The sequence below is a fragment of the Triturus cristatus genome, chromosome 6 (assembly GCF_964204655.1).
Source record: "Triturus cristatus chromosome 6, aTriCri1.1, whole genome shotgun sequence".
Taxonomy (NCBI): Eukaryota; Metazoa; Chordata; class Amphibia; order Caudata; family Salamandridae; genus Triturus; species Triturus cristatus.
The window spans coordinates 23112646-23128438 of record NC_140589.1 but is presented as its reverse complement, the minus strand read 5'-3'; the positions used below and the strand labels follow the sequence as shown (position 1 = coordinate 23128438).

At 46.8% G+C, this 15793-nt stretch overlaps 1 protein-coding gene across 1 annotated transcript in view; it reads right to left on the bottom strand.

Annotated features, from left to right (window-relative positions):
- Positions 1 to 15793, bottom strand: part of CUL9 (cullin 9) — a 751325-nt gene that overhangs the window by 134878 nt on the left and 600654 nt on the right. The gene's annotated exons all lie outside the window — the stretch shown is intronic.

Genomic DNA, 15793 nt, shown 5'->3' with positions numbered 1-15793 from the left:
TGCTGCACTTAATGGTGGTATCCTTTGGCGTTTGAACTAGGAAGCCTGTATCAACATCCCAGCTTGCATGTATAGAATGGTAGAACTATTAATATAGAGCTTTCTAATCCTGATGAGGTGCTGAAGAGCATTTTCGGGCAGGCAGCGCACAACCTGAGGGAGCCCAGTCTTAGTGGCTCTGTTATGCTTCAGGTTATATTTCCGTTGTGGTTTCCCGCAGTGTCCTGCGTTCGGTTTTATTGAGACGCTCCCATTTAAGAGCGGTCAAACTGTCATATCCTTGAGTTGGACGGACAACCCAATCATGCGGCTGCATGGGAAGAGTTATTGTGCGGTCTAGTTGTCCGATCTATGCACAGTGTATAATCTGCAGCTCATATGCCTCGAACCAATTGTTATTCAGGTTAGTGAGTAGGCGGGGGCAGCTAAAATCAAGAGAAGCAGGGACGACAGTCATGGAAGTTAATGAGGTCGGAGAAGGCTGAAGGATAGAGAAGTAGGGATGATTATCATGCTCATTAATGAGTAAGTCAGTGAAGTCTGATAGTCAGAAAGGGTAGGGACAACTGTCAAACGGGTTAATGAGTAACTTGAGGAAGGCTGGTTATTGATTTTTATTAGCTAAACAGTCCACTGCTCTGCCTCCTGAAAATAAATTGATTTTTGTCATCTGCTAGACCCTAAGATTTGGCTTTTGTGGACTCATTTTTTTCACAGTGATGGGCTCTGTTGTTCTAACTCACACTGTAACTTGTGGTCCTGTGCACTGGATGGTACTTGGATAGATTTGGCTCCTGTCAAGAGTGTAAGGAAAATGCTACTTACCAGTATGCATCTGTTCTTGCATGTAGAGTTGTATATTTTAGCATAGATCGCCATCTGGTGTTGGGCTCGGATGTTTGCACTTTGTTTTTGTGGAAGAAGTCACAGGATAGGTGACTCCTCCTTATGGTGATAGTGCGCATGGGCATCGACTCCATCTTCAGATTGATTTTCGCCATAAAGGGTGATGATGGAGTTAGTAAGAGAGTAGAAAAAGATGTCCATGTGATGTATCTAAATAAGATAATACTGCGGCAGGTATCCGGGGAGGTGGGTGGGCGTACACTAATCTACAGCTCTACATGCCAAGAACAGATGCATACTGGTAAGTAGCATCTTCCGTTCGAGGCATATGAGCTGTAGATTGTATACTTTAGCATAGACTATAAAGCAGTTTGTTCTCCCTAGCGGTGGCAACCTGTATGCGTTGCAGTAGTGTGAAAAAGTGTTCTTAATACAGCCTGGCCCACAGTAGCTTGTTGCTTTGCTTGCACATCTACACAATAGTGTTTAGTGAAAGTATGCGGTATAGACCAAGTTGATGCTTTGCAGATGTCATCTAGGGGAATGTTCCCTAAGAATGCCATAGGAGCCCCTAGTTTGCGTGTGGAATGAGCTCTAGCGGGAATAGTTAATGTGCGTTTAGCTTTAAGATAGCATATTTGGATGCATTTAACAATCAACTTTGCAATTCCTGTTTTTGAAATGGGATTGCCTTTGTGAGGTGGGGAGAAAGCTACAAAAAGTTGTTTTGTGTTTCTAAAACTTTTAGTTCTTTCGATGTAGTAGAGTATCGCTCTTATAACGTCTAGCATGTGGAGAGCGTGTTCTGCCACTGAGTCTGGTGGAGGGAAAAATACTGGAAGTTCAACCGACTGATTAAGGTGAAAGGCAGATACCACTTTAGGCAGAAATTTTGGATTAGGCCTAAGAACCACTTTACTATGGTGTATTTGTAAAAATTGTTCTTGTATGGTTAATGCCTGGAGTTCACTAACTCTCCTACGTGATGTGATAGCTACCAGGAAGGCTACTTTCCAAGTAAGGAACTGTAACTCGCATTTGTGGAGAGGTTCAAATGGGGAACCCATGAGTCTGGTGAGAACTATATTGAGATTCCATACAGGAGAAGTTGGAACTCTAGGTGGAATTATTCTTTTAAGTCCTTCCATAAACGCTTTGATAGCGGATACTTGAAACAACGACAAATGTTGTCTGTTTTGGAGGCAAGCAGCAATTGCAGCAATATGTAGCCGTATAGATGTATATGCTAGGTTACATTGTTGTAGATGCAAAAGATAACAAATAATATTTTGGATGGAAGCATCTAGTGGATTGATTTTGATTTATTTTTTATTCACACTGTATATTTATGATTGGCTGGCATGGATTGTCGTGAAAATAATAAAAATGTGTTTATCAAAAAAAAAAAAAATGGCAAATCGCTTCCACGTTGCTGCATAGCATGCTCTAGTAGTAGGACGTCTAGCCTCTAATGATGTTCATGCAGTCTGTCGGGAAATTAAGGTAGCCAAACTCTAAGACTTTAGGAGCCAGATCGCAAGATTGAGTGGATTGGGATCTGTGTGCCTTATCTCTCCATGGTTCTGAGTGAGATTTTTGGGGGAGAGTTGCAGCTTTTGATGAGGCACTACTGAAAGTTCCAACAAGGTTGTGAACCATGGTTGGCGTGCCCATGTTGGAGCAACTAGGATCATTGTGAGGGAGTGTTGTTTGAGCTTCCGAACCAGTAACGGAATGAGCGGGAGAGGCGGAAAAGCGTAGGAAAATCTGCCTGACCAGTTCATCCATAGCGCATTGCCTTAGGACAATGGGTGTGGATATCTGGAGGCGAAGCTTGGTCATTTTGCGCTTTGGTGTGTGGCGAAGAGATCTATGTCTGGATGACCCCACATGTGAAAGAATGGAAGAAGAACTTGAGGATGAAGTTCCCATTCGTGGATCTGCTGTGTTTGGCGACTGAGCAGATCCGCGATCTGATTGTGTACTCCTGGTAGATGTTCTGCGAGGAGGTAAATGTTTTGAGGAATGACCCATCTCCATATGCTTTGCGGTAGTTGTGAAAGCTGAAGAGTGTGTCCCCTCTTGTTTTTGTATGTAATACATTGTTGTCATGTGGTCTGTACGGATCAAGACAGCTTTGCCTACTAGCAAGAGTTGAAAAGACTTTAGTGCTAGAAAGATTGCCAGTAACTCCAGGTGATTTATGTGGAGTTGTTTCTGTTGATGGGTCCATATGCCCTGTACGGTTTGGTTTTGGAGATGAGCTCCCCAGCCGCTGAGCGATGCGTCTGTGGTTAGCACTATCTGTGGAACCGGGTTGATGAACGGCCGCCCTTTGGATAGGTTTTGTGTGTTCCACCACTGCAGAGAGCGATGGGTGCGGCTGTTCACGAACACCAGATCTGTTAAGTGACCTTGAACTTGGTTCCACTGATGTGCTAAACATTCTTGTAAGGGACGCCTTTGAAGTCTTGCATAAGGAACAATGAGGATGCAAGAGGCCATCATCCCTATTAGCTGCATGAACACTTGAGCTGGAAGTGAGTGTTGAGGTTGAAATCTTGATATGAGAGCTTGCATGCTGGCTATCCTGACTGGATTGGGGTACGCAAGGGCTTTTGAGGTATCTATAGTGGCACCTAGATACTGAATCAGGTGGGACGGTTGAAGTTGCGACTTGGGTAGGTTTATTGTGAATCCTAATTCATGGAGCAGCTGGATTGTTCTGTGTGTATTGTGCACACAGTGTATGTGTGACTTGGCTTTTATGAGCCAGTCATTGAGATAAGGAAACACGTGAATGTGTGGTCTGCGTAAATGAGCTGCGACTACCGCAAGACATTTTGTGAAGACTCGGGGTGCTGTAGTCACTCCGAATGGGAGGACTTTGAATTGATAGTGCTGTCCGTCCACTACAAGAAAACAAGTTACTTACCTGTAACTTTGGTTCTCCAGTATTGGTAACTTTCATAGATTCCCATAGCTTGTATCATTCCCCGTCGTCGGAATGGGAGCCTCGGTAAGTAAAAAATACCACAGCAGTAGGTACAAAAGAGAAAAAAAAGTCTTAGGCCTCATCTCATTTTGAAGCATATCCACCTCTTTTTGTAAAAGAGACCAAAATAATACAACAACCAATCAGAACAGCCTCACCCCATAGAATCCTCCTGAGAGAGCCTCAGATTTTCGTAGCCGTTGTGTAACAGTATCACAGAAGATGCTGAAGGCTGAGCTTTCCCAGGGGAGGAGGGCGGGCGCATGGGAATCTATGAAAGTTACCAATACTGGAGAACCAAAGTTACAGGTAAGTAACTTGTTTTCTTACTCCAGTATTGGAACTTTCATAGATTCCCATAGCTTGTATCAGAATAGCTAGCAGTTAGCAAAAAGGGGGCACATTTTGTGTAATAATACATTGTATCACCTTGCATGTATATCAGCATGAGAAATAAAAGTTACCAAATATCAGTCAGTAAACATCATCAGATACAAAATGTGCGAACCAATAACAGGAAGGAGGGTTAGAAGGGAAAGCTCACCGCTCACTGAAAGATTCCTTAGGACAGCCTGTCCCACTGCAGCATCGCTCCGCGTGGAATATTCCAAGCAGTAATGTGTCATGAAGGTATGGGCACTGCTTTATGTAGCTGCCCTGCAAATGTCTTTGATCGGTACTTCAGCGAACAGAGCAGCTGAAGATGAAACTGATCTTTTCGAGTGCGCCCGGACTCGCCCTTCTAGGGGCTTATCAGCCGCTTGGTGACAGTAGTGGATCGCGCTGGCAATCCATCGAGTAACCCCTTGTTTTGAAAGGGGAAAACCTTTGCGAGGTGCACTGAAGGCGACAAAGAGCTGAGTAGATCTCCTGAAGTCCTTGGTGCGTTGGATATAACATTTTAAACACCATTGAACATCCAGAGAATGAAGAGACCTCTCCGCTGGAGTGGTCGGTCTAGGGAAAAAATGACTTCAAAATGACTGGTTCATTCAAATGAAAATCCGAAGGAACATTTGGGATGAATTTTGGGTTTGTCCTCAGGATAAGAGTGTCTTTTTTGAACTGCAAGAACGGATCCTCAATAGTGAGAGCCTGAAGTTCACCAACCCTCCTGGCTGATGTTAAAGCGAGGAGGAGGGCCACCTTCCATGAGAGAAATTTAAGATCCGCCCAAACGGAGGCCTCATGAGTCGAGCAAGGACCAAGTTGAGCTGCCACATGGGTGGAGGAGGTCTAACTGGAGGGAAAACCCTAAAACGTCCTTTTAAAAATTGTTTCACGATTCTCGCAGACCAAAGAGAAGGGCCTCAATATGTTCGTCTGAACCTAGAGATCGCCGCCAGGTGCACCTTTATAGAAGAATGGGCGAGACCTGACTTGGCCAGAGACAAAATGTATGGTAAAATCTGATGAGGAGAAGAAGAAAAAGGGTGAATGTTCTGTTGACGGCACCATAGGCAGAAACGTTTCCATTTTGAACGATAGGTCTTATTCGTACTTGGTGCGCGGGCCTGAGCTAGCACCTCTCTACATTCTTGAGGGATATTCAAGCCCTGATATTCTCTGTGCTCAGGAGCCACGCAGTCAACTTCAGATAGCTCAGGTCCGGATGTACCACTTGGCCCTGGAACATCGTCAATAGAGAAGGAATTGGACGCAGGTGAATTGGATGATCCTGGGAGAGCAGGAGAAGCTCTATAAACCAAAACTGGCAGGGCCACCCCGGTGCCGCTAGAATCATTCTGCAGGGTTCTGCTTTGAGCTTCCTGAGTAGTTGTGGGATTAGCGGAATTGGAGGAAAGGCGTAAACAAAGGCGACTGACCAGGCCATCGAAAGCGCATTCCTCAATGATCCCTGACGGTGTTCCCTGCTTGCGTAGAACTGGCATTTCCTGTTCTCTGGAGTGGCAAACAGGTCTATGGAGGGTCTGCCCCAAAGATTGAAAACTCTCTCCAGAGTGAGCTGATCCAACTCACACTCGTGGCTCACAGATTTGAGATGACTTAGCGTATCTGCTGTCTTGCTGAGGGCACCCGGAAGATGTTCCGCCGAAAGTGAAATTTGGTGACAGATAATCCACTCCCAAATCTCTTGTGCTTCCTTGGACAGCAGAGGAGACCTTGTTCCACCCTGCTTGTTCACGTAATGCATGGCTGTCCTCGGAAGGAAAGCCTGTAAAGCTAGATGAATCGCTTTGAACTCCAGTAGGTTGATGTGGAGAAGACGTTGTTAGGGCCGCCAGCGGCCGCTCACTTGAAGGTCTTGCAAGACCGCTCCCCAGCCTTCCATAGAGGCGTCCATGGTATGTATCAACGGAGCTGGAGTGACTGTGAAGGTGAGACCCTTTGAGATATTGTCTTTGACCATCCACCATCTGGCTGCCTCTTTCATAAGAGAAGTGATGATTACTTTGTCGTAGAAAGAGCCTTCTGCTTGGCACCACTGTAAGTCCAATTGCTCTTGGAGCGGGTGCATACAAAGTCTGCAATGCGGAATTAAGGGAATGCAAGATGAGATTGATCCTAGAAGAGATTTGTATAGGTGAACAGACAGAGACAGTCTTGTTTGCAAACGACGGGCAGAGGTGATCAGTCTTTGCTGTCTTTCTTCTGATGGAAAAGCTTTGCAACAAGCCGTGTCCAGAATAGCCCCTGGGAATTTGGCTGACCTGGAAGGACAGAGGACTGACTTGTTCTTGTTGAATTGAAGTCTGAAAAGTTGAATGCAGCTTTCAACTGCTTTTGAAGCTGCCCGAGAAGAAGGTGCTTTCACCAACCCAAAACCTCTAGCGATTGTTTTCTGAGAAACGCTGCGACTTGGGCCAAGACCTTTGTGAATATCCGCGGCGCAGATCTGAGTCCGAAAGGCAGAAGCTTGAATTGAAAGTGGCTCTTGGCTACTGTAAAGCGTAAAAAACCTCCTGTGGGCCGGGTGGGTGGGAACATTGAAGTATGCGGCCTCGAGATCCAGAGTGGCCATGTAATCCCCTGGATTGAGAAGCCGCAAAATGTCCTGCAGGGATACCATTTGAAACAAGAGTTTTATGAGATAGGTGTTGAACTCCCTCAGGTCTAAAATTGGGTGCCATTTTTCTACGGTCTTGCAAACGAGGAAGAACCGGGAATAGAATCCTTTGCCTCGTTGAGACAGGGTACTGGCTCTATTGCTCCTTTGAGAAGCAGTTGGTGAGCTTCTAGACGTAGAAGGTGTAGATGTTTGGATTCGGTGGCGTGAGGGGCTCTGGAGGGTGGACGGTGTTGAAACTCCAGTGTGTGGCCAAATCGAATGATATTGAGGACCCACCGATCTGATGTGATGAGCTGCCAGTTGTGGAGGCACTGTGATATCCTTTCCCCCACTGGTGTTACAGGGTGTGTAGGAACAGTAGACATAGCCGGGAAGCCGCTATTGGCGCTTAGAGGAATCTCTCCCCTGGAGCCCCTGTCCCGTCCTCTAGAGGGTTTGCGAGAGAAAGACGATGATTGGCCCTGTCTTTGAGAATACTGGGGCCTGTAAGACTGAGATTGTTGCGAATAGGAGGAATAGCACTGCTACTGGTATCCACCTCTGTATGAAGAAAAACCTCTTCCTCTCGCACCACGGAAAGGCTGTTTCCGTGTCCTTTTTTATGTCCTGCAGCGCATCGTCCACATGCTTTCCAAAAAGCATCTCACCATCGAACGACAGATCTAGGATTTTATTTTGGACTTCTGGGCGAAACCTGGTGGCCCGAAGCCAGCCTTGCCGTCTAAGGACTGCCAAACCTGCCAAAGAGCGTAAAGCAGTGGTAGCAATGTCCATTGCACAATCAATAATTTCTGAAGAAGAACTCTCTCCTTCCTCCAGGATTTTCTTTGCCTCAGCCTTCGAGCCCTCTGGTAGCTGGTCCAAATACGGAGATAAGTCGCACCACATCTGGCGATCATATCGTCCTAGGATCGCCAAGGCATTAGCAGCCCTGACCAGGAGGCTGGACATAGAAGAGAACCTCTTACCCACATTATCAAGACGCCTACCCTCCTTATCCGGTGGTGTGGTAAGGGGCGCCGATGGATTCTTTGACTTCCTTTGGGCCGTTTGAGAAATTACAGAGTCTGGTTTCAGTTGGCTCACCAGACAAGCAGAGCTATCCTCCGGAGCTTTGTACTTTTTCTCCAGTCGAGGAAAAACAGGCATGACGGTAGCTGGAGATTTCATTACCTTTATCCCCTCATCCCAGACATGGCCCACAATTGGGATAGAATGGACAGACTTTTTATAAGGCTCTTTAAAATTAAAAACAAAACATTCCGACTGTACAGATGGTATGGGAAGATCGAAAAGTTTGGAGGCTCTTTCCATTAAATTGTGGAAACCCCCTATATCTGCTGGAGGAGAATCCGCCGGATCCGGAGAGGGAGAAGCGGGATCCAGAATTATATAGTCATCCCATTCCCTATCTGGGACTGAGATTGTGCCCTGGTCATCATCCGATGAGTCATCTTAAACTGTGACTACATTTTGTTGAGGTTCCTTCAGATTCGGAACCGGAGCTTGTGGAAGCGGAGGAGCAACAGGAACAGAAGATTGAGGTGGAGACACTTGCACTGACTGTTGTCCGGAGGATTGAGATGGAAATCTTTTCCTATAATCCAGCAACATGAATTGTAGATCAGCAATCAGTGAAGACGGCATAGCCACCATGCCCTGCTGCAAATGTTTCTGCCTAGTTTGCAGCAGATATTGTCTTTGGTCTATATAATGAGTCCTGAAATTTGACACGTAATTGGGATGGGCTATATGCATCCCCGTAAGGACCCTCATCTTCATCTGAAAAATCCTCCTCCAAAAGGAGTGCCGGAGGTAGTGGTGTCATTCTACGAGGAGAAGTCATCTCCGGTGTAATCTGGCGTCTTTTTATTCAAATTGCCACACTTTGAATCGTCCGGAGTGATCGTCAAATGAATCGTCGTCGAGACCGTCGACAGTATCATGCTGAAAGCTCTAGATGTCGACATCGCCGTCGACACCATCCTCGTCATCGTACTCGTCGACGTCGAGGTAGTCATCGTCGACGACATGGAAACTGGTACCTTTGGTTGCAGCACCGATGAAGTCGTCGTCGACGAAGGCACTGGAGACGACAAAGCTATCGGCGACGGAGCTGAAATAGAAGTCGGTTGATTATTTGATGCCGTAGTCGACGTACCTGATGCCGTCGTCGTCGACGGGCAGATTTTCTTGTCAGCTTTCCCCTCAGGCAGGACGGAAGCTGGTTTTTTTAACAGTTTTGGCTTCTCAGAAGGTGGAGGTGAAACCGAAGGCCCATGGCTTGCCTCCTTAATAGAATGTGCCTCAGAAACCAGTCCTTCCCTCTCCTTTACACCTCAGTGAGGAGATTTGATGGGACTGCGCCTGTCAGACCTATCAGAGGTCTTTTGTAAGGCTTTGGCAGGGGGATCAGAAGAAGTTGAAGGTGAAGACCTACCCCTTTTTAGAGATCTCCTCGAAGATGTCGCAGAGGAGGCATCACTGTCACTAGATACCGGGTGTTTCCGTGACTGTAATTTTTGCAACCAGGTGAGCAAACGTCCCTCACTGTCTCTCAAGGTCTTTGAAGAGAAGGTCCGACAGATCTTGCAGTCGGTGGCCTTGTGGTCAGGGTACAAACAATAAATACAGTAGCATAGGCTTTGAATAAAGCCTTCTTCTCCTTGTCAGACATCCTGAAGAACACTTGTGAGAAAGTGGCTCTGTATATACTGTTCCTTAATAGGTACAGGGTGTACAGAGTCCACAGTCCCCCGGGGTTGACAGAGGTTAAAGTTAGATATAACCTTACTCTCTAAAGTGGTAGCTTGGCCGAGCAGTAAGGCAGTATCAGAGGACAGTGTAAAGCATTTGTTGTACACACTCAGTCAGCAAATGGTCTCACACACTCAATAACTGAACTCTAGGCCAATGGTTTATATATAAAAAAATATATGCTTGTTTTAGTTTAGAACCAACAATTGGATTTAAAATATACTTTCTCAGAATGAGATGCTTTATATAAATACTTTTGCAATATGCAATTGACTTTTGTAAACAGTTACAAATGGTTGCAATAGGCAACTCTATTTTAAACACAACAATGCATTGAGCTCAATGGAAATTTCAAGTTATTTGCAACAGATTACTTTTAGGATTACTTTTGGAATTCCAGGACTGGATCCTAGATTCAGTCCTGGGTCAGTACTTAGAATCAAGTGATGAAAGTCGACTTAATTACTGTGATGATTTTTAAACAATATTTAGCTATTTTAAAACTTGACACTTAGAAAACATTTCAAAGAAAACAGTCAATGATTCCCTATGGAAGAAAATTCAAGTTGCAGGTACTTTTGTAATCCAGTACTGGGTGCCTAGACTCAGTACTGGGACCTTTATCCAAAACAGGTAAGTAATTACGTTTTCAGATATTATACGATTTTTAAAGAATATTTAAAGATTGCAGAAATTGACACAGAAAAACAGTCAATAATTTCCTATGGGTGAAAATTGGGTTACTGGTAAGTACAGTTGTAAGTATTTTTCAGAGTCAGTGCTGGGCACCAAGATCCAGCACTGGGAGCTCACCTAAGAGCAGGTGAGTATTTTCGTTTTCGTTACTCGGCTGATTTTTGGTGAATATTTTAAGATTTAAAAAGTCCACACTTAGAAGAAATTTCAGGAAAAAGCCAGTCAATGTTACCCTATGAAGAAAATAGAGTTATCGGTTTAAAGGTAAGTACTCGACTGGCAGAGTTGAGGTTCTGGGCATAGACTCAGGGGTCCCCCAGGGTCAGGTAGGTACAGTTGGTTCACCCTCAGCGACTCTAGAGCGGCCGGGTGCAGAGAGAGTTAGGCCCAATGTTATCCTATGAGGGATAGGGGGGCCTTGGTTGGTGACTGCTGACTAGCAAGCCACACGGCTGTGGGAGCTGGGCTCCTGGTCACTTACTCAGGGCAAGTGGGGAAGTAGGTAGGTGTAGAGGTTGCACTGCCAGGGCCACTCGGGTGGCTGGGTGCAGGGTGCTTTTGAGCCTTCGGGCGCTCGATTGATTTCAATGTGAAATCTCCGGTTTAGAAAAAGACTGCAAGCTCGGGGACGAGGATTCTTCAGGTGCCACCACCACTTCGAGAGGTAAGTTGGGTAGTTGGAGGATAGGTAGGTACCCCGGGAGTGGGCACAGGGGGCCGCGGGCCGCCGCGTGCAGGGGTGCCTTTTGGTGTCGGGAAATATTATCCTCTGTTGATCGCGGTAGGGGGGGGGGCACCTTGTTCTGAGGCTGCAGGCTTCTTCAGGAGTGTCGAGGGAGGTCCTTGGGTGCTGGACTCGGGGTCACAGTCGCCGTGGGGTCGTCCTCATGGTCTTTGTTCACTCCGGCATTGGCCAGGCTTGGCTGGTGCAGAGTGTGCTGGGTTCGCGGTTCCGGGCTGCTGCCAGGGATTAGAGGTAGGTTTTGAGTAGAGCCTCTATTCATCTGAGTCCCAGGGGCTTAGAGCCAAAAGGTAGCCAGGTCCTCCGGGGTTTGTGAGGTTGCTGGCCACAAGAGATGCCGGGTTGGAGCAGGAGCTGGTTCGAAGGTCGACAGGCCGGTAGGGCTGGGGACAAAGCAGTTGGTGTCTTCCTCTTCTTAGCAGCTGCAGGGCAGGTCTTCTTTCTTCTTGCTCTTGTTTGTATTTTTGAATCTGGGGAAGGAAGGTTCAGGGTGCCCCTAAATACTAGATTTAGGGGCATTACAGGTAGGTGAAGGGCAGGGACCAATGGGTCCCTGTCCTGGGGTGGGTGGGTACACCCCCGATACTGCCTCTGTCCTGTGGGAGGGGGGCAGTAGCCTAGTCCTGATAGGGTAGGACTTCCCATCTTCAAGATGGCGAGAGCCCGGAGATGTGCTTCACCTCGCCTCCCCCACCTGAGGGGTGGGGTTGGCAGGCTGGCACATTCCCTGTCCTTATTTGGGGCTTCCGGCCAAGCTTCCCGCCAGAGTACGGTGTTGCAGTGGCCTGGGGAAACTCACAGAGGCGGCATGCCTTTGAAGCTTCCCCCTGCCCATCCTGGGGGAGGAGATTTAGCACCTCGCTCAGGATGTGCATTGTTGCAGGCCCAGGAGAGCAGGGGCTCTCCCACCCAGGGGTCCAGCAACATGTCTGCTGTGTGGCAGCCTAGGCAGCCTCAGAGCAGACGTGGATTGTAGGTTAGGTTTAAGGGGGCATCTCTAAGATGCCTTCTGGGGTGCTTGGTACATTAAATCCCACACTGGCATCAGTGTGGGTTTAACGTGCTGAGAAGTTTGATACCAAACTTCTCGGTCTTCAGTGTTGCCATTATGGTGCTGTGGAGTTCGTGTTTGACGAGCTCTCAACACCATGTACTCTTAAATGGCAGCACTGCACTTACAGTACTCAGGAATGGACCTGGGTACTGTAGGGGCACAGGGCACCTGCTCCTGTGCCCACACCATTGGCATAAGGCACCCAGCTAGAGGGGTGGCTGATGTATGCCATGGCATGGCGGTGTAGGTGATGGGCATGGCACACAGGGATGTGTGCCATGTCGACTTGTTTTGTCTTGCACCCAGACACCCAGCCTGCAAAGGCAGTGTGTATGTGTAAGGGTACAGGGCCCCTAAGGGTGGCACAATGAGTGCTGCAGCCCTTAGGGACCTTCCCTGGTCACAAGGCCCTGGGTACCTAGGGTACCATTTACCAGGGGCTGACATGTGGCCAAGGTTTGCCAATTTGGGTTTTGTGTGTTTTTAGGGAAGGAACATAGGCCCTGGGCACCTGATTGGCAGGAGTCCAGGGCACACTCAGTCAAAGTACATTCAGCAATTCAGCAAAAAGTGAGGGCATACCACGCAAGAAAGATAGCACTTTCTCACAACGCTGAAGAGAAACATTTGAAACACAGTTGAAAATACAGAAGTTGAAGAGAAATCTGAGCAGAGCTCAGTGGAGACTCCCTTGCACAATGTGCAGTAGAAAATCTGAGGCTCTGAGGGTCTCTCAGGAAGGTTCTGTGGGGTGAGGCTAATCTGATTGGTTGTTGTATTATTTTGGTCTCTTTTACAAAAAGAGGTGGATATGCTACAAAATGAGATGAGGCCTAAGCCTTTTTTTTCTCTTTTGTACCTACTGCTATGGTATTTTTCATTTACCGTGGCTTCCATTCCGACGACGGGGAATGATACAAGCTATGGGAATCTATGAAAGTTCCAATACTGGAGTAAACCGTAGATATTTTCTATGAGCAGGGTGAATGGGAATATGAAGGTAGGCGTCCTTGAAATCTAGAGTGGCAAGGCAATTGCCCTATTGGAGCAGTGGGAGGACCTGTTGGAGAGAGATCATGTGGTCCGACTGTATGTAGAGATTTAACGGTCGGAGGTCTAGTATTTGCCTGAGAGTACAGTGCTTCTTCGAGATTAGAAAGTAAAGGGAGTAAACCCATGTTCCTTGATGAGGTAAGGAAACCGGTTCTATTGCGTGTTTTTGTAATAAGGAGAGAACCTCTAGTTTTAACAGTGTTAGATGTTGTGTTGACATTGGACGCTGTTTGGGGGGTATGAATGTGGGAGTTGAAGTGAGTTTCAGGCAGTAACCATACTGGATAATTTGTCTTACCCACTTGTCTGTGGTGATGAAATTCCAGACAGGTGGGGGATTGTGATAGTCTTCCCCCAACGAGTGGAATGTTCGGGGGGGAAGTGGAGGGAAGTCACTGTTTTGTAGTAGGAGAGGTGCTGGTGTTATTACCGCGGCCTCTACCTTTGTTGTTGTTCCCTCTATAACCCCCTCTGAAATATCCTCTGTTAGGGGAGGTTTGAGTAGTGTTTTTGTAGGAGGATGAGGTGTTGTCCCTCCAAATAGTTTTAGAGGCGCCCCTATAAAAGGAGCGACGAAAAGAACCTCTAGAGGTTGTTGCCTGTAGGGCTCCCATGGACTTAGCAGTTTCTGAGTCCTTTTTCATTTTTTCCAAAGATGTGTCTACAGTGGGTCCTAATAAGTGTTCTTGATCAAAGGGTTGATTAAGAATTGTAGAGTTCACATCCAGTTTAAACCCAGATATACGTAGCCATGCGTGTCTGCGTAGTAAAACGCTTGTGTTAACCGCATGAGACGCTGTGTCAGCTGCATCAAGAGCACACTTTGAAGAAGTGTTTGTAATTAACTTTCCCTGTTGTATGAGGTCATTGGATTTGGTCTTATACTTATCGGGGAGATGTTGTATGAGCTTTTCAAGCCCATCGTAATGAGCCCTATCATACTTGGCCAGTAAAGCTTGGGGATTGGCAATGCGCCAGTGATTCGCTGCTTGTGAGGCAATGCGTTTGCCAGATGCATCTAGTAATTTAGACTCCTTATCTGGAGGTGGGGCATCTCCTGATGTTTGGGAATTTGCTCATTTACGTGCATTTGACACAACCAAGGAATCTAGAGGGAGTTGTGCTTTAATATAAGCTGGATCGTTGGCAGCTGGTTTATATTTTTTCTCAATCCTGGGGTAGGGATCTCTAGCCCTGACAGGGTCTTTAAAAACGTCAGGTGCATGCTTGATCATACCTTTTAAGATAGGTAGAATGCTTGTTGATTTTTGTGACTGTGTGAAAGTCTCTTAACAAAAAATCTTCCTCCAGTGGGTCTGAGTGTAATTCTACTGCATGATATTGTGCAGCCCTATTTATGAGTTGTGCAAAACCTATGTTGTCGTCTGGGGGATGGCCTAGATGGGTAGGAGTCTGGATCGGGGAGATCTGGGACATCTGGTGGATTATCATAATCCTCCCAAGGATCAGGTGGTGGGAGAGTAGAATGATCGTCATTATCCTCTTGTGGGTTTTCATCCCCACCCCCAAGGTGATCATCATCCTCATCTTGTGGAGTAGGTGATATGGAAGCATTGGAGAGTGTGCTGGAGAAAGTGGTGTTACAGTGATATTTGGAGGAGAGAAGGGTCTGGCTGGAGAAGTTCCAATGTCTTTCTTCGTTAAGGGTACCTTGGGTTCGTCTGGGGAGTCCAAAGGTCTCTTTTTAGATGGAATTGTCTTGATATGACCAGTATTAGGGTCAATGTTAAGGTTTTTTTGTTTAGGATCCACTGGATTTGGCTGAAATAGGTCTTTTTTTTTTTAACAACAGATTTTATTGATTTTGTATAGTACCAACGGGGCAAAGCCTGACAAGCATCGTACATGGAAATGGCAGATGGTAAAGACTTTAGGTACTGAAAAGTTTCCCCCCAGGAGGTCTGCGGAACATCAGACCAAGACCCACCACCACCCCCCACCCCAAGCCACACACCATACCATACACCCCATGAAAAGTAAGATATAAATACAGCAAAGAAGTTTCCATCTACGTCTGTATTGAGCTATCGCCTTAAACTGGCGAGTCATTTACCACCAGCCGTTCAATAGGGGCCTGGTTTGCTGGCTGCGTTAAGAGAGACAAGTCGATACCTCTATATTTAGCCCACCTGGCCCAAATCTTCCCGTGCTTCCGTGGACAGCCCCTTGCCTAAAACACCACAATTTCGGTGGACATGCATGTGCCTAAGGCCTTTTTCCATGGCACAATACCGGTGGGGCGAGGTGGCCTTCCAATGTTGTGCAATGTCCCATTTAGCTAGTGTGAGACACAAGAACAGGAGGTGCCTCTTATATCTGTTCCCCCCGATGTCTTTGGTGTTGTGCAGGAAGGAATATGCTACTTACCAGTATGCATCTGTTCTTGGCATGTAGAGCTGCAGATCTACACACTTGTGCATAGATCGCCATCTGGTGTTGGGCCCGGATGTTTGCAGTTTGTTTTTCCTCTTGGAAAGTCTTTGGAAGTCACGAGGTCGGTGACTCCTCCTTTGGATCGTATTGCGCATGGGCTTCGGCTCCATCCTCAGATTGTTTTTCGCCAGCAGGGAAAGATGGAGCGTAGTGGTAACAGTGAAG